General features: G+C 39.4%; 1 protein-coding gene across 5 annotated transcripts in view; it reads right to left on the bottom strand.

The window, feature by feature from the left end:
* The window catches only part of sick (sickie), a 1,191,762-nt gene that overhangs the window by 1,159,200 nt on the left and 10,428 nt on the right, over positions 1 to 22,134 (bottom strand). For 3 of the 5 annotated variants that reach the window (XM_067765301.1, XM_067765306.1, XM_067765302.1), the window contains one exon: positions 21,060 to 22,049. The gene's annotated coding sequence lies outside the window, so the exon portion shown is untranslated. The remainder of the gene's footprint in view (positions 1 to 21,059; positions 22,050 to 22,134) is intronic. The other 2 variants (XM_067765303.1, XM_067765304.1) reach the window with 2 other exon arrangements.

The raw sequence follows: 22,134 nt of genomic DNA, 5'->3' as shown, positions 1-22,134 counted from the left end.
TAGTAAGAAATAAATATGGAATGAGACCACGATAGTCAATTTAGCAATCAGTTGATCGATTATATTTGTTATTTTGACGTCTATGCTTAAAATATCTCGTTCTCTTATTCAAAATAGTCCAAGCAAAATGGAGGTTGATTCGCGCCACAACCGCACCACATTCTCCTCATCAAGCTAGTGGAAGCAGTTACATTTGTCCTAAAGCATCCGCTCTCACACGCTTACCTAGAGTATTGGCTCCGTCTGCAGGAATTGCATACTATTGCGTAGGTGTCGACTTGGAAACGACGTTGCACTAGCTCGGGTTATAAAGCCAGACGTGGGTGAGCGTGGGAGGGATGTGTTACAAAAATCACAGTGGTCCCCTGCGCCACTCAAATGGATCGACTTACGGCCGAAGTCGGAGCTGAACGACCAGGGCTATTTTCCGCTTAACATCCAGGTGGCGGCAGTGGAGATAGGTAGCCCAACATTTTCGTTAAATTTTATCCAAGTTTCGAAGTTTTTCGAGATTGGGTTGCTTCTATATGTATTTACAGGAATGTAAGGACATACGCACATATGTAGTTGATGAGTAATATGAATCATATGAATCATATGAATTTTGTTATTGTTTTGTACATACAAATGTTTTAACATGACTACGCTTCCTCGTGATAAAGTTTATTAGTCACTTTGTTTTGACCTTTTTTTTCACCTTTTGCTTAAATCTGTGCAAGTTTACGACGTCAACGAAAGGGACATATTAATCTGCCATCCTCAGCTGTTGGGGCTTATAAATGTTGTGTTTTTGCTTCGGCTACTGAATAATCTTAACTATGTGGCCCCAGGCATATCTATGGGATTTGTAATTTTTCTCTCAACGCACTCACAATCTTTCGAAGCTTGGTATGTTTTTGTTTTGCAAATGGAAACAACGAGAATAAATTAAATTGTCTTTTAATGAAGTTATCGGTCATAAAGTGATGATTAAGGTCATGCCTTTCATTCGATGTTTGTATGTTGTTGTCATTTATTTGTTATATTTCGTTTAGTTTTATTGGGATTTCAGTGTTGAGCTTTTAATTTACTTGAGTAGTTTGCCCTGTGGGTGATAATTATTGTGACAACAAATTGTTCTCCATTTTACTTGGGGTCATAGTAAGTATTTCCAGTAAAGAACAGAGGTGCACTCGAGAGCTTCGTGGAGTTTCGGAAAACTATTCGGCGTTTCGTCGAGCCCCACCAATATTCTAACCAAAGAATACCATAACTTCAGAGGAAGAGGAGAGCATAGGGTGTGGACGAAATTTGCTAAGGAATCACTAAACATTCTCCTGAACACTCATTTCTTTGACTGTCGCAGCTAACCGAGCTATGCAGAGCCCACGGCTTTCTTCAGACACTCTGCTGGGCTCATTCATTGACAGCGAATAAATAAGATTCGCTATTAACAGCTTCTCGCCCTTCAATTCACCCTGAAGGTATCACTCTGGTCATGCTCTTGGTGAGGCTATGATTCTCGGGCTGGAAAACGTTTATTTATATAACGTACGTCACTCTAGTCTATACTTTTTAAAGCTGGAGAAGGTTTAAGATCATTTTCTTACTCAAAGCAGGTAGTACAACACTCTCAAGCCTTACCTCCTGAAGGTTCCCTCAAGGCTCTAAGACATCCTCATAAGGACTGCCTTAAACGAACGCAAGCTTTCTATGGTATAACAAGCACACATGAACGACAGGTCAACCGAAAAAAAAAAAACGGTGGCCGCCAGAGTGATCCCCATACTACAAAGAATATACTCTGGCAGCCTTTTTAGATATATCAAAAAAGAAATCAATGCCCAAGGCAGCCATATTATCCAATGGACGTAATGAAATGCTGGAAAATGGTTGATATAACTTTACAAGGGTTCGGTTAAAATTACCCTAGGAGTGGAACTTCCTTGGGAGGTAATCTCCCACGGCTTCTGTGGGCTGTCGCGCTGAACGAGATCCTACCGGTGCTTAATTAGAATTGGGTGGAGGTAATAGCATATGCAACGCGCTCTATCATATCCATCCCTCTCGTCTTTAAGTTAAATATTAAAGGAACCGCTTTGAGCACTGCGCGTTTTTGCAGCCAAAAGTGGCCTCAACACTAACCCTAATAAGAGGAAGCTGCTACTATTCCAACAAAAACAAAACGCAATGGTTTGACAGCCCCCTCTAAATGGACACTCACTCCCGGAGTCAGATATCTGGACAAGGAGCTAGAGAGTTAGCCTAGCTGGAAATCCAATATCGAAGGTAGAGTCGAAAAAAGGTTAACACAGCCTTCTACTTATGTAAAGAAATCGTCAGCAGGAACTCTGTTCTAAAACAAGAACTCGTTACAGCTATATACAGAAGGCATTCCGAACATATGGGGCTATAGTATGGTGACCGGTCATGGACAAGCAATATAATATTCAAAAGAAGAATAGAGCTTAGCGCGCAATCTTTGAATGACAACAGGTGTACTAAGTTCGTGTCAAACTGACGCACTAAATGTACTGCTACATAAAGTACATCTGGACCTTTACAGATGTAAAACTTCAAATTCTGGGGCAGTGAAAATTTATGAGTGTGACTGTTGAAATTCAAGGCAGTATTGGCAATGTGGTTAACTCAGAATGCTTCACGGTGTGGGTCATGAGATAATCGTATTCCATAGCCACGTTTTTACAGGTGTTATACGGCCAAGTTCTCTTCTCTGTTGGGAGAAACAAGGACGCAATTTGGCTTCACACCGATGAATCGAAAATGGCTTGCTGCGCGGGAGTTGGTATCTTCCCGGAGCAACTTAAGGTGTCGCTGTCAGTCCGCGTGGAAGTTGGTACCTTCTCGGAGCAACTTAAGGTGTCGCTTTCAATCCGTCTTCCCGGCTTTTATCTTCTAGACGGCTGACCTTGGTTCAGAGAGGGCCTTTACGATACTGTCGGAGGACTTGCTGAGAGTACGAGAGGTATGTATTTTCTCTGACAGCCAAGCAGCACTCATGGCGCTTAACTCTCCTCCCACTTCGTCTAAGGCCATTTATGTCTCAGGAAAAATTGTTTTCAAATTAAGGTATTTGATGGTGCAATCAGGGGTCCCGACTCATATTTATAATAAGCAAGAAAACAATCACGCTATTACCAGAAACTGTTAGTTCAGGGTCAAACAGATTCCATATCTGGGAAAGAGCTACCCACATGCGGATTTATTTGTAGCTACAACAACAACAACAACGACAAAAACATGTTTAACGTACCAAGTGTTCTAGAAAAGCTTGCCTGCTGAAGTGTTGACGTAGTAAAATTCCAGTTCAAGTGTAAGGGTGGGTAACAAGTGCCAAGTGGCATGTGGCAAAACAAGAGTGACATACATACTTGTTAGATATGAACAACAAGTAAAAATATATGTGGTTGTGTGCTGTTGTTCTCTAAGAAACTTAGGTTAACATCTTGTCATTTCATTAGACATGGCGATGCAATAAACTTTAAAAGCTACATACAAATTAGAAAAGAAGCATACTTTGTGGCGGTGGTGAGTTTTAAATAAACAGAGATGCTAAATAAATGTATGTAATACATATATGAATGCGTATGTTCATTCTATTTCGAAAGTAAACAGAAATAATTAAAACATTAAAAAAAACAGTCTCCATAGGTTAGGTTAGGTTGAACTGGCTGGTCCATGAGGACCTCACGTAGACTGAATGAGTCCGTAGTGCTAACAGAAGTTTGTTTAAGGACCAAACTGAAATCAAAAACCAGGACCTATGTTATAAAATAACTCCCTCCTCTTGCCGCACTTCCTACATCTGCTATCACTGACCAAACCTAATTTAAAGGCATATGACGCCAGAAGGCAGTGTCCAGTCAGAATACCCGTCATGGATCTACAGTCTTCTCTTTTTAATGATAGAAACAATTTTGTTAGTCCAAGGTTATAAGACCTACACATAATCTTCGACACTTTACAGCCCCACGCTTGAACCCACGACTTTCCCGCTTGGTCGATCATGTACACCTCTCGCCTTCTCTTAATCTCGCCCAGTCTAATTGGCACGCCTACGGAGCCAGCTTCAAAGGATGTGCCCTTTTTAGCTAGCTCATCTGCTTGTTCATACGCATCTATTCCCATATGCCCTAGGACCTAATATATATGTATGCTTCTCCCTGTCCCTATTCTCTCCAGAGACTGCCTACAATTTAACACGCATTTAGATGATGGCTCTGCGAGATTATTGCCTTAATTGTTGCTTAACTGACAATATAGAAGTTAACACGGTTGCAGCTGAAGCTATTCTCTTCCAGTGTTTCTACTGCTTTGGTTACGGCTAATATTTCCGCTTGAAAAACGGTACAGTAATCTGGCAGCCTGTAGGATCTTTTTATTTCCGGATCAGCACAGTATACCGCAGACCCTACTCCTTCCACTACTTTGGAACCATTTGTGTACACATGTATCGCCTCGTCCGACATTTGAGCACCCTTGAGCCAACCATCCACCTCTATTGTGGCCTTAAGATCTTCCTCGAAGCGCAGATAGGGAATCATGTAGTATGTTCGTCTTATGATTGATGACGCTATACTACTGTGGCCGTAAGGCCGGCGCTCAAGCTGCCCCGAGGCACCGAGCCTGATTGCAGTTGTTAATGCTATGGTCTTTGCTACCAGGTCTACAGGTGAAATGTGCAGAATGGCATACAGTGCAGCCGTCGGGGTTGTTTTCAGGGCTCCCATAATGCTAAGCTTTGATAGTTTGCTTTCCCCTATAATTTTTTGAGGTAGGTTGTCTTTTTGTGGCTTTCCACCAAACAAGAACTCCGTAGTATAGAATAGGGCTTACAATCGCTGTAAAAACCCAATGAGAAAGAGAGGGCGATAGGCTCCACGTACACCCCAGCATTCTTTTACATGCATAAAGTGCCGTTGAAACCTTCTTCACCCTCTCCTCCACGTTGAGCTTCCACGACAGCTTACTGTCTAGGATGATTCCTAGATATATTGTGCAAGATTTCTATTGTAGGCTCACCCCTCCTAACTTAGGCCTGGTCCAATTTGGGAACTTGTACGTCTTTGTAAACCAGACCATATCCATCTTCTCCGCGTTGGCTTTCAACCCCAAATTAGATGTCCAGGTATGAATATCCCGAAGCGCCCGATCCATGAAAGAGCTAACCGTTGGACGGCACTTCCACTTATGACAATTGCAACGTCATCTGCGTAAGCCGTAAGTTTTACGGGTCTCTCATCGAATCGCCTGAGCAGTTGGTTGATGACCGGCGTCCACAGCAGGGACAGCAACCCTCCCTGCGGCGTGCCTCTGTCCACTGATTTCGTTTCCAGTCTCCATAGTCCAACAAATTATTTGAACAAGCTTTGTTTCATTTGGATATCCAATGATTACTCAAAACTGCATGAAATAGAAAAGCAAAGTATTTAGTGCGCCTGTTTGTATGCAAGACAATTGCCAAAATGTTCCAGCGTCCGGGTAAACTTAAATCTCCAAGCACGTATCAAGTTCCTTGTTAAAAGCGTATGTATGTATACGAGAGTGTATTTTGTGAAAGTTAAAGCGCCAAATACACGACACGAACATTTCCGCGAACATTCCGCAATCTTGTTCGCAGCTTTGGCCATACACCATACGAACTTTTGGCCGAACATTAGTTCTCATTCAGACAGCGATGAATACGGACAACAATTGTGCTGCAGCAATATTGCTCGCTGTGGCAATTAAGGGTAAAAAAAATGTATACATTTCAATAATTTCACTCATAAATTTTTTATTGTGCATTTTACTTTTCCGCGCACGTCTGTTCCGTTAAGAAATTACTACGATTATGAGCTATTTCGCCATACACGCACGAACAGTTCGCGCAAATGTTCGCCAAAAATTAAAATATTTTGATTTTTGGCGAACATTTGCGCGAACTGGCAAACACCACCATACACGACAGAAAAGGTCGCAGAAACATGACATAACGGGAATGTTCGCGGAAATGTTCGTGTCGTGTATTTGGCGCTTAAGTAAGTTAACCCAGCATTGCTGGACGTTTGTGGTTGTATGCCATTGACATTTTGTCTTTGCTGTAAATGCGTATTTAATAGGCTGGGAATATTTGCTTGTGCGTGGGATGACTAGCTCAAATATCTTTTTGTGGTGGTCGTATGCATGTTTGTATCTTCATATGCGATCCCTAACTGTAAATCCGGAGACTTTGTCCTTTTGCTCGTATTCTTTTTTGGGGTTTTTAATTCCTCATATTACGGTTACTTAATCATACTCAAATTGATGGCGCATATTAGCACTTTATTTTAACAATAATAATAATAAATTATGGTATGATATTATCTTGGTTAATATGCGTATATAATTTTAGTGTTTAATGTGAAAATGATTTCTGTGGTTGTGGTAATGGGTTAGGTTGAACTGGCCGAACAATAAAGACCTCACATAGATTGAATAGCTTAATTGCCGCCTAGAGTGCTGGCAACTTTGTCACCCCTAGTAGCTGGGGCGTTGACCTCGCGAACATTCTCAACCATTTCTTCCTGCAGTTCACACTTCTTACATCCGCCGACTGACGAAATGTTGCTTATGGGCATGTGACGCCAGAAGGCAGTGTCCCGTTTGTATGTTCATCGTGAGGCTTAAGTCTTCCCTCTTTAGAGATATGAGAAACTTTGTGAGTTTGCCGTCGTAGGATATGCACATGATCTAAGAAATTTCACAGCCCTGCAATTCTGTCCACACCTTTTCTGCTTGATGGATCATATGCATCTCCTGTCGCTTATTTCTGGATCGACGCAGTAAACTTCATTAAGAAGAGAGTTAACGCCACAGTCCCAGATCCATTAGGCAAGCTAGCATAGATCTATAAAGCAGAGCGAAGATCGATGTTTTAAATAAAAGCAGTCGTGCCTCACTGCATCTTCTTCCTACTCGGGGCGTGCTCCTTCTACCTCCATACGGTTGCAGTCGACAATTGTTTTTAGCAAAGCTTTTGTCAATGAACTGGGTTCACCACAGCCCTCAATCATACTGTCTGCGCACTTTCCTCGCTATACTCCCCGAATCAATGCTGATCGTGGTTTTCTCTTCCCTGACTTACGACGCTATTGACTTTTACTTCTTATCTTTCCTTTGCTTTGAAGGTTTCTTCATCGTATGGCCACCTAATATTAAATTTAGAGATAGATAACCATTCTTCACCGATGGCAGCGCCCTTGGCTGCAAATCGTCCAATGGTCCAACGGTTCGCATAACACCCCAGACTAGATTCAGGCCCCCAAACCACCCCATGTTGATGTTGTTGTTGTAGCGATAACGACATGCCCCGGGCAGTGTTATCGATATTGATGGTCTTTTGCCGGATATAGATCCGGTTCGCTGCGGTAACCACCACCATAAATAAAGATAGATAGATAATTAATTGAGAATCGCACTGCGACCGTTGGTCTATTGTGCCCTCAGCTGCTTCACAACACCTCAACCCAGCCGACATCTCTGATGAACCCTAGCAGTTCACCTGGCTTTAGGGATTTGATGTGAGAATGCTCTGGCCATGGTGAGCCCATAACTTTAACCCTACGTCTTGAGATTGCATCACGAGGATATGGTCCACCGGTTCGCTGATCGATCACAAAATCGGCACGTTTTGTTCGATATTATACCCAGACTTTGTCCTGTAAGAATAGCTGTTAGGATTCTTAGGTTATCTTTCGAGAGGCCTATTAATTTCCTGTATCGAGTTGTGCAGCAACCCCCTAACAGTAGCTTAGTTTGTCTTAGGCATGGCATATTACGCCAGTGTTCTTCCCTCTTTTCACTTTCTTATACTAATAGATGCCCCCTATATTCCTACGGGCCTACTGGCAGGAATGGCTCAGGAACTATAGGTCGTGTCGTTGCTGCCTTTCTGGCCAGGCTGTCCGACTGCTCATTACCCTCAACTCCCCTGTGGCCAGGAAGCCAGGTCAACAGTAGTTCGTTGTGTGCTCGTAGTTGATTCAGCTTTTCCACGCACTCAAGGACCAGTGCTGATTTTATTTCAAATGCCGAGTTCGCCTTGAGGGCGGCCTGAATGTCACTGAGTATGGCAATTTTTTCATTGGAGTATTTTCGTTCAAGGTTCAGGTCCGCGCACTGGTTTATGGCAAATACTTCCGCTTGAAAAATGCTCGGGTATGCTCGCAGGGGTATTGATATCTTGGCTCTGGGTCCAACGACTCCTTTGACTCCATTAAAGTCAAGCTCGACTATATCGGGAACAATTTTATGTGACCACATTCAACCTTCTAGATCAACCTGCCCCCACCCAATAGTTTCATGAAGAATTTGGGGTCGCCAGAACTTCGCTTGCTAAAGAAAAGGGTTCATTACGGGTAGTTGAGGTTGACAATTGGTTTGTAGAAGCTACAAATGGCTCTTGCATCCCCTTAAAGGGTTTGCGCTAAACAACTGCTTGTATCATGTGAGTATTTTAGACACCTCTTACGACAACCATACCTCCATCGGGTATATTCTAAGCCTCCTAACCCGTTGTAGGTTTCTTACCCCCATAGTCAGGTGCTATGGAGTTCGGCTAAGCCTTTACACCAACTACAAGGTGCCTGCTATTGTGAGGGTAAATAAGGTTTAAACTTGCCTGTACTTCTTACAGAATATACCCAAAGTTCAAGCATCATAAGAGACTCAAGGAGCAAGATTTTGTTCCAAATTGGTATCTCAGTTCAAAATGTGTGTATTACTTATTGCGAAGAGTTTTTGCGTAGAATTTCTGATGCTGGTTCTCAAATTAATAATGTTTTCCACGAACACGAACTTGCAGCTGACAAGATTAAAATTGTGCGGACCTCGTTATTGACAGCAGGTACTTTTTGCTGTCCTCTTTTCGCGCTGGACCATTTCCCTAGTATATTTATCCTGTCTTATGGTATGGCTGTTAGGGTCGATATTGTGGATGTTCGACGACTGCCATTCATTGCACGCTGTTAAAAGAAATTATTATAAAAGGAAGTTCCACTGCTTGAAAGCTCGTCGATTCAGTGTGGAGCGGCGGGTTTTTTGCAGTCCTGGAAGATTATCTATGTAAGGGCGTATACTGATAATATCCACAGCACCCTCTTTTGGCCCCCTCTGCGCTATAGTAGAAATTAGGGTACTGGAATGTTTGCTTATCTGAAATTACATAATTAAAGCACTTTTGTGCTAATTTTCTTTTGATCATCCCTCTAAAACAGTACTTAATTTTATTCTCGCTATTTTACACATGTCCTCGTTGTGGTGAACTCCGGCTCCTTGACATACATTCATGGAGATTAGATACTCATACCATAATAACTTATAAATTTGTCTCCTCTTTAATATTTGACATACAATTTTGGGGGGTGTATAGATTGTAGCAAAGTTGTAATCTTGATATCCTTTTGGCCCTTTATTTGTCAATCATTATCATTTATTTGTTTACAGTGTGAGGGTATGCAATGCCTCACAAGAAACACAAACCGCCCACTTGTAAGTGTGCCACCACTGTTTATACAAACTACAAACCCCATCTAAAGCAGCAATCGTTAAGTGCCCTATCCTCCGTGTTATCAAAGTGAATTTCCTTTTGCTATCTGTTTTGTGGCATGTTTCTTTGATTTTCTTTTGACTCCCTTCACTTTTTCTTCTCACTTTTTGGCAACTCGCTTATGAGTTTAGTTTATGCTATTAGCGCTATCATCCAGTAGCTTGTTATTCCCATTCCCAAAACTCTTCTCAACTTGAAGCATTGTTTAGATTAGAATCTCATGCGGTTCAACACTCTTTTTGTTTTTCATTTACTTGCTGTTCATTTTCGCCCAACAAGCCACAGTTTTTTTATGTACGTTCTAGGAAAGTTCAGAAGTTTATCCTGCAACAAACATGCTTTCATGTGCCTTGACAGCACACAACAATGTTTTTTGACACTAAATATTTTCCAACTGGTTGCTTTGGTTAATCTGTTTGAGAACATGATTAGGAAAGGCAAATTACTCCTCTAATTCCAATTTAAATTTTACTATCTGTCAGCCTGATAAATGAATACGTTCAATAGTTTACTGAAAGATCTCGTAACGAAACAAGCTGGGGATCAGGCAACACAACTCGTTCCATTTCCTCTTTCGGCTTTGGTGTTGGACATATGACTACTCACTTACTAGTACCTCTAAGAGAGTTCATGCTCGGATTGACCGCGAAAAGAGCTCTACCACTAAGGGAATCCAACATGTGATGACATTACAGGGGGACGATTAAATGGAACCATAGCTGACCTAACGTCTGACATCGACCAGCTGCAAAATATATGCCAACCTTCAAGGGTGGAATGCCTAGACAGTGTTAAAGGCTCTACAATCTCCACAAAAATGGAATTGGAGCTGGAATGTACTCAAAGTATCTGCAGGTAGTCTGCAGCTAAACTTCTCCAGAAATGTAAAAGTCAGGCTGCCATAAAAGCATTAGAATCATGTTTCGATAAAAAAGCAACTATCGTCCTTCGCAAGCTAAACAAATCTGCAGTAAAAATATTTATGGGTGTCATAACGGTCATGACGCTAATACTCCGACGGTGGCACATACCAACAAGCTCCCTCTGTTGAGGCTCTTAGGATGAGGAGGAAGAGAAGTCGATTCATTACTTTCTCTGCCTATGTCCAGGACTGCAAGCAAAACAACTCAGATATCTGGGCACAGGGATTTTCCACAGTCTTGCAGCAACTTTTACTCCAACTTTGGTTCATCAGAGAAAAGAAAATGTTCATTCCGAACCACTAGAAAGTAATCTGCTTAGACGAATGTGCATCCACCTGACACTCACTGAGGGCACTCACAATAGACAAAAATTTATCCGAGTGGAAATATGGGGAGTTCCCACGCAATAAATGGTGTCTCGTCATAACACGCCAAATTTCTGGCCGTGGTGGATCGTATCTGTGTATCCTATTACCTGAGAAGAATTATACGGAATTGTTTTGAAGGTCGGCCACTAGAATACGAAACATCAGCCGACACAAAAAACCTCCACTTTACAGGCGGAGATCCATTGGGCTCCGTAGTCAGTCTACTGCTGTGGAACATTAGGATAGGATATTGCGGCTCACAGTTTCCGGTGGAGTAAAAATAATTGGCTTCGCGGATGACATAGCTTTGGTGCTCACAGCCAGTCACTTAAGCCAAATATGCTGCAAATCTTAAACAAGCGTCGCCAGAGTCCAATTAGAAGCAGTGCTCATATCAAGCAGAAAGAACGTAAGGAAGTCACTATAAAAATCGGCGGCCATGAGATAGAGACACCAACAGCTGTAAAGTACTTCGGGATTATGATAGATAGAAGACTATCATTCAAACCCCAGCTCGAATACGATAATGAAATGGCATCAGGGGTCAAAGTAGGCGTCGTAAAGAGCTATATACTTTATGTGACTCCCGTACAAGACCACAGAGTACTTGTCAACAAACCACCTGCACTTCGAAAAATCAGTGGTATTAAAACGATTTCTGACGAAGCAGGGCTAGAAATTGCAGGACTGTACTCGATCGATATACTAGCAAATGATGCGGTTGTTGTTGTTGTCGTTGGAGCGATAAGGACACTCCCCAAAGACCTTGCCGGTCCTTTGCCGGATTCAGATCCGGTACGTTCCGGTACCCAGTCCGGTCATCTCGGGAACGATTTGTTATGACCACATGCGGCTTCTAGGCCATCACGCTCTCCCACCCCCTAGATCCATGAGGAGTTCGGGGTCGCCATAGCCTCGGCTGTTAATGAAACAAGGTTCGCCACGCAAGTGAGGTTGACAATTGGGTTTGGGGAAGTAATATTGCACTGGCAACCTGAATGGGTTGCGCTACACAACCCCTTGAATCTGGTATTTTAGTCGCCTCTTACGACAGGCATACCTACCGCGGGTATATTCTAACCCCCAAACCCCCTGGGAATCAAATGATGCGGTGATGACTTCTAAGGAAGGAGGAAACAAAATGCTCCGAAGCACGGGAAATCGGTATGTGGAACTCGACAAAGCGGCACTAGACAAATCAGTGCGTTTCTGTTCTGGAGCACTGGCAGTTACGAAAGCATGACGAAGTGGTTTTCTACTTAACCCAACTCCTCACCGCGCATGACAATTTTAAGTAGTAAAAAACAAAGAGAATAAAAAAGGCGATCTTTGTGTAGGTGAAGCAGTATACCATGTGTTTTTCGAATGCTCAAGGTCCCATAGCTATAGACCGAGACTTTGTAGCGTATATGGGGAACATTACATTCCCCAGCCATTCGTGGGGCAGATACTCGAAAGAATGCAAGAACAAGTTGATAGCGCCGCTTCAATAAGAGAAGCCTAAAACAGCGAATGGGTGGGAGAAAAGGTCTCTTCAACCGTCCGAAAGCGCTTCTCTACAGCGACTCAATGTGACCCTTGTCTGGGCATCACCACAGCAATGAAAAAGAACCGAAATCAAAATTGGTAGAATGTGAACAAGTAAAGGTGTCTAAGTTCGGGTGTAACCGAACATTATATACTCAGCGTGAGATTCAATTGTACATTTTATTTCAGATAAATTACTTTTCTACATAACACCTGGCACAACCCGTCTGAAAGAAAAATGTCTCCCCATTACCTCTTACAGTAAAACTTGATAAGTGAAATATCATGATTCAAAACTATTTTTTGCTAAGTTATAGCTTATTATTCAAGTCTATGACCCTTTTAAAATCTTTTGTATTAAAGTGGGCGTGGTCTTTAACCAATCTCGTCCATTTTTTTCAGAAATATTTCCTGCTATAAGGAAAATATATGTACACAATTTCATTACGAAATGATAATTTTTCTGCAAGTAATGGCTCCCGAAACATAGAAAATTGCTTAGTCATAAAAGGGGCGGCGCCACGCCTTTTTTTTAAATTTGAAGCTTTTTCTATTTATTGTTATAAATCCACTTGGGAAATGAAATACCATTGATATAAAGCTCTTTTTTGCAAAGATATATCTTATTTTATTCGTCCACAACCCTTTTAAAAATCTTTTACATAAAAGTGGGCGTGGTCCTTAACCGATTTTGTTAATTTTACTTCAAAGCATTCCTTATAGTAAAGGCAATCTCTCTGCCGAATTTTGTTACGATAAGTTTAACGATTTTTGATTTATGTTTAATAATATTTGTAAAATTGATTTTATTAGAAGTGGGCGGTGCCACGCCCATTTAAAACTTTTTTTTCAAATTTTAATCAACAGTCTTAATATCAGTCCACACGTCAAATTTTAAGATTCTAGGTGTATTATTTACTAAATAATCAGGTTTTTTGTGTTTGCCAAAATGTTATATATATAAAAAGTGCTCGCTCGTTTTCAATACCAATCTATTCTGGGTCCAGATAAACTCGTGTACCAAATTTGGTGAAGATATCTCAATATTTACTCAAGTTATCGTGTTAACGGACAGACGGACGGACGAACGGAAATGGGTCAATCAAATTTTTTTTTCGATACTGATGATTTTGATATATGGAAGTCTATTACTGTTTTCACACAGAAACTTAATGATCTCATTTCACCTACTAATGAAATCGTAAATTTTTTGTTTTCACACAGAAGTAACTGCTCGATTAGTATGAAGGATGAGACAGACAATCATGGCGGAACGATACAAGGTGGGAGCATGGTGACATACCTACAAACAAAAAAAATTCCATGTACTTGTAAATTCGATGGACAAATGTCAAAATCGTACTGCGCCGGTAGTTGATGTATCAAATCAAATAAAAAAGGCTATAATCAGCTGTTCGATGCGGCCACCTTGTATCGTTCCGCCATGCAGACAATGACATTTGCTTTGAAAACTAAGAAGCGGAAACGGAAGCGGAACGCTGCCAACAGAGTTGCATTGTGCTTTTGACTTCATTAGGCATTCGATTAGCTACTAATGAAATAATAATAGATTCGAATTTTGTAGAGAATATTGAGCTCAATAAGCGTCTTAATGTAGAAAACTGCCTTTATTATTCAATAAGCCGTCTGTGTGAAAACAGTATATGTCTATCTCGATTCCTTTATACCTGTACAACCAACCGTTATCCAATCAAAGTTAATGTAATCTGTGTGAACAGCACGCTGAGTATAAAAATAATTATATATAAGTGAATCACACAGTTAGAAGGATCGCTTCGTTGTCGTCATTGCTTGTCAAATTTCATTGTCCTTCACCGGTAAAGACATGACTGTAATGTTAGCAAGGGTGGAAATAAACCATTGCATACGTACACAAGTTTTATCTCCAGACTGAGAAAGTACTGCAACGTGACCTTAACGGACGTAGAGCCTAGTGCTCAACCCACCTCCCGAATACTTGAAAGTAGTACCGAGGGGAAATGGTACTAAGACGGTAGGAGTTTTTGTGCTGGGAAAAGTCTCACACTAAGTTTGAGGCTTTCAATGCTTTCTCCTCTGAAGAATAAGAAACACTATGCCCAGCTATGCCAATCAAAGGAATAGAAACAAGTAAGGAAGGTTAAGTTCGGGTGTAACCGAGCATTACATACTCAGTTGAGAGCTATGGTGACAACATAAGGGAACATTACCATGTAGGAAAATGAGGGAAACCCTGGAATGTGCTTGTATGACATGTGTATCAAATGAAAGGCATTAAAGAGTATTTTATGAGGGAGTGGGCCATAGTTCTATAGGTGGACGCCATTTAGGGATATAGCCACAAAGGTGGATCAGGGTTGACTCTAGAATGCATTTGTACGATATGGGTATCAAATTAAAGGTGTTAATAAGTATTTTAAAAGGGAGTAATCCTTAGTCCCATAGGTGGACGCCGTTTCGAGATATCGCCATAAAGGTGGACCAGGGGTGACCCTAGAATTTGTTTGTACAATATGGGCATCAAACGAAAGGTGTTAATGAGTATTTTAAAAGGGAGTGGACCTTAGCTCTATAGGTGGACGCCTTTTCGAGGTATCGCAATAAAGGTGGCCCAGGGGTGACTCTAGACCCTGTTAGTACGATATGGGTATCAAATGAAAGGTGTTAATGAGTATTTTTAAAAGGGAGTGGGCCTTCGTTCTATAGGTGTTCGCCTTTTCTAGATATCGCCATAAAGGTGGACCAGGGGTGACTCTAGAATGAGTTTGTACGATATGGGTATCAAATTAAAGGTACTAATGAGAGTTTTAAGTGTGTGGGAGTGGTGGTAGTTGTATATGTGAAGGCGTTTTCCAGATATCGACCAAAATGCGGACCAGGGTGACCCAGAACATCATAAAAAAACTGGGCGTGACATCAACCGATTTCGCCCATTTTCACAGAAAACAGTTAGCGCCATAAATTCTATGCCCCTACCAAATTTCAAAAGGATTGGTTAATTTTTGTTCGACATATGGCGTTAAAAGTATCCTAGGCAAATTAAATGAAAAAGGGCGGAGCCACGCCCATTTTGAAATTTTCTTTTATTTTTGTATTTTGTTGCACCATATCATTACTGGAGTTGAATGTTGACATAATTTACTTATATACTGTAAAGATATTAAATTTTTTGTTAAAATTTTACTTTAAAAAAAATTTTTTTTTAAAAGTGGGCGTGGTCCTTCTCCGATTTTTCTAATTTTTATTAAGCGTACATATAGTAATAGGAGTAACGTTCCTGCCAAATTTCATCATAATATCTTCAACGACTGCCAAATTATAGCTTGCAAAAGTTTTAAACTACCTTCTTTTAAAAGTGGGCGGTGCCACGCCCATTGTCCAAAATTTTACTAATTTTCTATTCTGCGTCATAAGTTCAACTTATCTACCAAGTTTCGTCGCTTTATCTGTCTTTTGTAATGAATTATCGCACTTTTTCGGTTTTTCGAAATTTTCGATATAGAAAAAGTGGGCGTGGTTAATCGTTCATTTTATATAGCGATCTAAGATGAGTGCTCAAGAGCCTACACACCAAATTTCATCAATATATCTCAAAATTTACTCAAGTTATCGTGTTAACGGACGGACGGACGGACATGGCTCAATCAAATTTTTTTTCGATCCTGATTATTTTGATATATGGAAGTCTATATCTATCTCAATTCCTTTATATATGTACAACCAACCGTTATCCAATCAAACTTAATATACTCTGTGAGCTCTGCTCAACTGAGTATAAAAAGGAGCATACACACAGGCGCGAATCTTTGTAAGCTGCATAAAATACAACTTAACAACGCGATTGCGAAGAAAAAAGTCTACAAAAATATTTACGAGTAAATATTACAATTACCAAGGGATAACTGTCAGGTGGCATAATATGCCTTACAGTTATATGGAGTAGGCTTAAATAAAACTGAAACGTGAGTGGAGTGTAAAAAGGGAGATGGCGGGGTAGTCTAAAAAGTACAACTTAAAGTAAATGAAGCAAAATGTTGCAAGCAACTTAAAGTAGAATTTTTAGAGTAAAAAGAAAAAAAAATCATAGCAGGAAAAACGCTACACGGTAAAAGAGTATGATTTATTTTTTAAAGCTAGCAAAGTTTACTGCTTAATACTTTTTAAACCACTTAATAGTTTTAACCAATTTTTTAAATATTTTGGTTTAAATTTTAGTCCAGGCATTTGAAAAATATCATCCTCAATGAAAAGTTTAAAATTAAAACCAAAAAGTTTTAAAATTTAAAATTTTTTGGTCTATATTATAAACTTTTACGCCCACTTGCAGAACGGCAAGTTGTCTTTTTAAGTCACGAGTTAATCTGACAGGGGGTGTTACACTCGTACATTTTTGACAAATTTTTTAAACTAATTCTGCGTTAAAATTATAACTTGCTGTTCTTTAAGTGGGCCTTTGGGGATACACCAATATTATATTATTATATTTTATATTTTTGGGTTTAAATTTTAGTCCAGAAGTTTTAAAAATAATATTTCCAATGCGTGATTTGAAATTTAAACCTTAAAGTCTTACGTTCTAAGCTAGCAGGGGCCTAATTTTTATTATCTTTGGATTTGGTTTTTGGACCAATGTGAGGTTTAAAATTAAAACCAAAAGGTTTTACTCTTATTCCCGCTATTGCCTAAACTCTTTTAATTTGACAGTTTAAACATAAATCGAAAGGCTTTAGTTTAGGTTTTTTTTGTACTTGTAAATTCAAATCGAAAAGTTTTAACTGCATATTCTGTGGTTCAAAATATGGAATATTTCTGGTCTAAATTTTAAACTGCTATGTTTTAATTCTAGTTTTTGGAGAATTTCAAAAATATACTTAGGGATTTGAAAAGCAAGAAAGAAATATTTTAGTTGTAGTTTTTATTTTGGTTTCACATTTAAACTGTTTTGTATCTAAACCAAAATGTTTATATGTTACTGTACTTTGGTTTGAAAGATGGAAGTTTTCTGCACCAAGATTTGAACCGAAATGTTTCAATTCAAAAACAGTCATATCAGCACGATTTTATTAAACTTTGTAAGATCTACATTTAAAAGCAAAATATGTTGGGTCATATATGTACATATTTAGTACAAAAAGTTTAAGATTTAAACCCAAATTTTCAACCGTCTTCCAATAAATCGCTGTAAAATAGAAGAGTCTAAAAAAAACAAGAACTAAGCCCAATGGCCTACACGTGCTGTGCCAAGTTTGTCATATCATTATTGCATTCCATATGCTTACAACAACAAAACAAAATTATTTACTACATGCTTATTCTCATTTTCCCAAAGTCTACCAAATTATTCATTCATATTTTTATTTATGACTTTTTTGTAATGAGTACAGGCATATGAAATTCTTCTGAATCATGCGAGAGTGAGTTTTGTAATTTGATCACCATATAAGGATGAGGAGTAGGAGTAGTGATAGGGGTAGGAGTAGGAGGAGGACGAGACATAAGTGCAAGTGTGCCGACTTGCGAATGTCTGACACAAAAAGGATATGAAGCTCAAATGCAGCAGAAAACATATTAAAGTGGAATTCAGAGCACACACACACACTTATTTCATGTTTTTATGTATATATGTTTTTAGCGGTGAGTTTCTAGGAATCTTGCCATTTTCATCTTTGCGCTTTTACGACTTTCCCTGCGCCATTTTTATTACCCTGTTATTACCAGTTTTGTTTGTATTGTTTTTCAATTTTTTTTCTTTCTATCTTTCAGTACCAAAGCTGCTGGTGGTAGAATTTCATTTGCTCTAGATTCGCACTTCTATGTGTGTACATGTCAGAGTGTATTTGTATTTGTATGCCAGGGGATGCAATGAATGAATACGAACATAAAAAAAACTTCCTGCTAATAAAATTATGGAAAATTAAGGTACGTGTTGCACAATTTCCAATAAGTTTTTGTTGAGGAGTTTTTCATGTTATAGATACAGTCGGTGGGTTCACACGACAAAAATGTCTAAAACTTTTAGATGTAGCAGGAGCATTCGATGGCTGGTACAGTTTTCGATCTTAACAAAAGACAAACTATAACTTTTTCAGACAAAAACGTTTAAATGCATTAATATTGAATACTGCAGTTAAACTACAAGGAGTTAGCTGGGCAGATCACGGAGATATTCGACTTCATGAAGCGGCACAACATCCGCGTAACTGCGATCCAAAAGACTAAGCTCACTGCAAAATCAGCTTTGTATACCTGCTCTGGGTACAATGTTCATAGAAAATATCGTGCAATGTAGGCGGAAATTGCATTTATAACTCACCAATCTGTCACCAAATGGCCCTGATATCAGTGGCCTTCTCATTATTCTTGATTTACAGGTAGACAGTAGAGGTGAAATGTTGGCGGATAAAATAGAGGACACGGCGTTCTGCACAGTAAATGAAAATGCTCAACTCGAATGGAAAGAAATTGTGATAGCTTGCCAGACATATCCATCGTAGGCGCGGGACCAGTAAACTGCGCCAGCTGGCAGCCGATAGTAGCATTGGCATCTGACCACCTGCCCGTTCTCTTTTCGCTTAAACGATCAGACAGATTCATAACATGTGGAAAACGCACTTTCATCAATTTAAACAAATTGTATGCAAGCATAAGCGGGAGGAATTGAAAAAACATCTAAAGAACTGTAACCTCCCTGCCGGTGTAGCACAATGGCAAAACATCCATCAACCATCAGCGATAAAGTGCTATCGGATGCGAATTAAATAGCGAGTATGCATTCCTCGGTCGACAAATCTAGAAAGAAGACACGCACATAAGCAGAAACATAGCGCGTCTGCCATTACCATCACAAAGAGGCTGAAGAATCCACACAAATTGCCAGACCATCTAAAGCAGCAGGCCCGAAAGGGATTGCCTTGCCTTGCCCTTGGTAATAAGGGATTTAGTTATCTCGCGCTTGGCTTTAATTTGTCTCTGTTCAAATTTTTTATCCTTGACCAAGGGAATTATGGCAAGCCATCGCCCGATATCACTCATGTCGCCAATAGCGAAGACACTTGGGCCCGTGCTGCTTCCTTATTTCACCGCAAACTTGCAACTTGCCAATCATCAAGATGGCTTTCGAAAATTACATAGCACCACCACAACGCTAAACGCCATTACCACACAGGTAAATTACGGACTGAATCAAAAACCCAAACATAGAACAGTGCTCGTAGTGCTAGACTTATCTTAAGCTTTTGAAACAGTAAATCACAGTATAATACTGCAAGACTTGGAGCGATCTACCCTTCTACCTTTTCTGAAAAGGTGGATTGCAAATTATCTGTCTGGTCGGCAAGCATCGGCGCAATTCAGGAACGTAACATCAAAACAGTGAGGAGCTAAACAAGAGGTGCCACAGTCTGGTGCCCAAACCAAACTATTGATAGTTTTTACATATCGCAGCTCGCTTTTCCACTGAAAGGAGTCAACAATGTTCCCTACACCGATGACTGCACGATAATGACGACAGTTTCTGGCCCTTACATTGATGATCTATGTTAAATTAAGAACTATCTCCCTATTCTTTCCAGTTTTTTGGACTTGCTTAACCTGTCACCATCACCGAACAAGTCCTCTGAGGGAAACGATCGATAATGACCTGCATTTGTACTTAAAGTTCGTAACAAAATTCTCAAGTCCCTGTCTACCAGACATGAGGTAAAGACCTAGAAACGCTGTTGTTGTTGTAGCAATAAAGACACTTCCCGAAGGTTTTGAGGAGTGTTATAGATGATGATGGTCCTTTGCCAGATATAGATCCGGTACGTTAGGGTAACAAGCACCATTAAGGAACTAGCCCGACCATCAGGAACAATTTTATATAACCACATTGAACCTTCGGGAAAAGCAACATCAAATTCTAATTGAATAAAAAAATGTCTGAGCAAACATTCCATGTATATTTCTGCCATGAAAAGCTTCGCAGCGAAATTGTATCTTCTTGCAGATTCCGCTCGGAGTCGGCATAAAACATGTAGGTCCTGTCCAGCCAATTTGTAAAAACAAATTAAAAGGACGCACATTGAAAAAAAAAACCCGAAAATAAGTAGTGTTAGGTACTTATTTTTTTTTTTTTTGATAATGATTAGAGACTTGTTTTAACAAACTCCTTTGAAATGCGCTGTCACGTAAGCAACGAACAGAAAAACAGCAGCTGCAAGTAATCAATTTTACGAGCTGCGTGTCTCTTAAAAATTTGCATTGATTTTAGACAATTTTTTCCCCGAAAGGTGTTTTAGATTTTCTTTTTTATATAGAAGAGAATGCAAAAACCCTCCGGAGAAAAATTTTTTAAAAATTAATATGAATTTTGAAAGACTTATAAATTGCACTTCGTAAGTCTAAAATTGATTGGGTTATAAAACTGCATACTCAAACAAATAAAAAAATAAATAAAAAAATTTAATTTACGAAATTTAAAAAAAATTTGCACAGCTATGTTTGTTCGCTGGGCATTATGCGCCTATAAGTATGCTTCAAATAAAAAGCATTCTTTTTAGGAATAGAGAAATAGGCCAACTGTACACTTTCATTTCTTAATACTTAATCCTAAGATGATAGCGAAAATATTTACATGCATACACTCACAAATAGGATTAATGTGCGATAAAGCTCAAAGAAAATAAGACTCACTTTCTCCCTCTGTATGAGTTCATCCATTTATGAAGCGTCGTTATATTGTAATCCTTTTGTTACACACGTCATTGTCACTTAATATGCCAGCTGATAATGCAGCGATTGAAAATGCATGGCAACAAGCATATGGCGATTCTTAAGGGTGCTACCACGTAACATAGACACAATGTGTTCGAATGCACACATTACCTATACGCACCTACATTCCATGCCACTCATTGCACTTTTTGTTGTTATGATAGCTTCTGCCTCATTCAAGGCATCTTTTTTTATTTTTATTTTTTTTTTGTAGCATTGCGTGCGTCAATGAACCGATTAACGCAAATATAAAACGCTTAAACCGATTTAAGATAAGCACGGAGGCCTTTTTGTATAGAACACGCACACATACATAAACACATGCAATCACACTTGCATTAATCATTTACATTGGTTTGTTGATTATGTTGTTAGAGGCATTGAAGCGTATTTAGCCAGGATATTGCCTTCATGACACTTTGTAAATTTATAGAAAATCAGATGTGTTATGCTCTCGCACTCGATTCAATTAAGATATGCAAAATTTTGAGGGTTGATTGGGTAGTTTCTTTTTATATATGGCTGAAGCAGGCGTAAGAAGTGGGCGTATCGATGTAACATAATGTAGATAATACTTTTTTCAAGGCGTGACGTTTATTTTTTTAGTATTTGTAAAATGGGCCTTTTTTGAAGCTTTTTAAACTTATTTTTTGCGGAAATTTTCTCAATTAATTTTTTTATTTATTTTTTGTTTTATTTTTTGTTTTTTGCAACTGCCTTTACCTTTGAATACTTTCCACATTAAATTTTTTACTTATTCGTTATACTGGTTTTATTTTTAATTTTCAAAATTCACATTTTATATACATACATGCATATGTATATCTTTTTCAAGTACACAATTTCTTGTCATTAAAACTGGCGCTCGCGACATGGCAGCCCAACACACTACTTCTATACCAAAACGGCCTTTGTTAAAAGGAAGAAATTTCAACTGGTAATATATCTGGAAACCCTCTCTGGAGCAATCGAACTCACGGCATTTTCAGGTCAG

The sequence above is a fragment of the Eurosta solidaginis genome, chromosome 2 (genome assembly GCF_040869045.1).
Source record: "Eurosta solidaginis isolate ZX-2024a chromosome 2, ASM4086904v1, whole genome shotgun sequence".
Lineage (NCBI taxonomy): Eukaryota > Metazoa > Arthropoda > Insecta > Diptera > Tephritidae > Eurosta > Eurosta solidaginis.
This window is presented reverse-complemented; position numbering and strand designations above follow the sequence as displayed.